This window comes from Octopus bimaculoides, chromosome 1, assembly GCF_001194135.2.
Source record: "Octopus bimaculoides isolate UCB-OBI-ISO-001 chromosome 1, ASM119413v2, whole genome shotgun sequence".
In the NCBI taxonomy this organism is placed as follows: Eukaryota; Metazoa; Mollusca; class Cephalopoda; order Octopoda; family Octopodidae; genus Octopus; species Octopus bimaculoides.
The window spans coordinates 11662176-11664883 of NC_068981.1; positions in this window are offsets into that span (position 1 = coordinate 11662176).

The following is a 2708-nucleotide window of genomic DNA, read 5'->3' on the forward strand; positions in this document are numbered from 1 at the left end:
TAGTGTTGTTTTGTTGTTTGTTGTTGGAATCGTCTCCAGAATCAGTCCTCTATTATTATTATTAACAAATAAATGAATTTTCATAAAGAGGCACAGTGCAAAGTTGATCACAGACAATATTCGCTTGTTACAAACGAAATGTAATCATTTGGTTGAAAACATTAAAATATAAGGTTTATATTTAAATCTAAGTATAACATGTAGGATAAGCGTAATATGCACGAATATGTGTGTATATATATGTGTGATGGTTTATACATATACATACTGAAATATGTAAATATAGACACCGAAGCATACTCATAAACACAGATATATGTTTCGCCTAGTGCTGTATCCTTAAATGTCGTTAACAAACCATGGCATATATCAGTGAAGTTTGCTTGCAAGACTCCCAATACAATTTATTTTCGAGAAACGTGTTAGTCATATATTTCACGCGTACGCGCGCGGGGACACACACACACATATGTATGTATGTATGTATGTATGTATGTATGTATGTATGTATGTATGTATGTGTTCACAAGGAAAATGCTCAAAGCAAGTCATTTTATAACGAAATGTCACAATTGCTTTGTCGATCTCAAGAGTTGCTTTATCCTATCTCCAGTGTAGCTATATCATGCAACTATAGATTCTCGAGTTATCATTATACTGAAAAATTGAATGTCGACTCTTCAGCATTATGTTTAAAGTCATTATATAAATGCATTTTATACACAATACTGAAGAGTTTACTTTCCATTTTATCTGTATAACGATACCTCAGGAATCTGCAACTGCGTATGATATGTAATAATAAAGCGATACTCTTGAAATTGAATATCGATGACATAATTGTAAATTTTTCTAATAAAATTACTTGCTCGATCCATTCTCCTTGTGAATATTTATATAATTTCTACGGATATTTATGAATTTTAAGGTATATGATTTGTGGGCGATCCCCTATATAGTGTCGTAACTGATAGCCTGTACTCGTCGATGAGCTTCATGAAGTAAATTCCATGGGTAACATCCGAAAGAAACTCATTTGTGTGAGTGTGTGTGGTGCGCACGTGAAAATATATGCGTATTTCAGCAAATAGTATAAAGAGCCATTTAACGTTAATCTTTAGTTTTATTCGCGTTTTCTATAGACTTATTGAGAGTGGAAAAAATAAACCAAATTTAAGGAAAGTAAAGTTTCATTTGCAGCGAATATTAAGAGCCATTTAGTATGTCTAAAATTATAATGATTAGCTTGTTCAAGAAAACTTTTCGTTCTTCGGCAAACACTAACATTCAAACATGGAAGTTTTAGTTTTCAGTTTTAACACGCTTTGCTAAGATGCTAAATACTAATTATATTAACATTCTTCACAAACGTGGGAAATAGTTTTCACCGTAAAGCATTTCAATTGCACTGTATAAGGAACAAACTAAAAAAGAAAGTTACTCAGGATTTTTTTTCCTCATCAAAAGAAGACACGAAATAAACACATTTCATGAACGGAGGCAAGATAAAAATCAATATGACTACACTGAAATACAACTGAATTTCTCATTCTTTTTATGACTTCACCATTATATTAGTGAGTGTGTTTGTATTTTTTCATTAGAGCATTGTTCTTGTTCATGTTAGTTATTAACGGTTATTGTTTTAGGAATACTCTCCAAAATTAGACGATGCACCGCTTCCCTACCACACCAAATGGAAATTGGCAAGAACGCGCTGCTTGTAACCCGTTCTTTGAATGCAGCAAAAATATCGACAGTAGAAATCGATAAACGACTGTTACAATAATCGGGAGTATAATTGATATGGTATTTACACCGACATGTTGGGGTAGAAAGGCTATAGACTCCAACGAACAGGTACAAAGATGTATTTCTACCATATTCCGCTCAATCATTATTATCACTTTCCCATTATATGCATAAAAGCAAGTACTCCCCGCCACATACAAATCGTTCCCCCACAGATATATATATAGATACATGCATATATTATACTTTTGAAAGAAGTATGATGACAGTGATTTCGAAGTTTCGGCTGCTAACCATCTTTTCCTATCTGCCTGTTTGTGTATGTCTTCATATTCGTATAATCTTAGATATTTTAATCGGTAATCATTATTTGCACTGTCTCCTACAAAAATGGCTTCACACGAACCAGCAGGAAGTTATCATCAAACGCAGTAAATATTTTACAGCAGTTCAAAGTAATAGTTATAAAATATAACAAAAATTTGTTATATATTTCATATGATATTCTGAGTGTGTACACCTGCCTGTGTGTGTTTGCGTATGTCGATATGTATACACACATACATATATACAGATAGACATATATATACACGAACACGCACACTCACGCATATTATATATATATATACACACATACATAAGCATACATAAGAGTATTTTATGGGGTGGGGATTCGTTATCATTTCATTTGGGGCTTATAGGGCAAAGGTTGACAGTTTCTAGGAACATTCGGCATGCTACGGCAAAAAGCCGAATCGGACCGCTCTGTCTGGCAATATCTCGACCGTGCTTTTCGGTATATTACGGTCCTCATCAGCAAGTATGTATACAATTATGTGCTTTGACTGCAGCAGAAGAGCGTTTAGCTCTTTAAAACACCCTCGGGTATATTTAATGACGGTTTATAGTTCCCATTGTTGGTACACATTTGTTTATTTCTGCCTAAATAAATTATA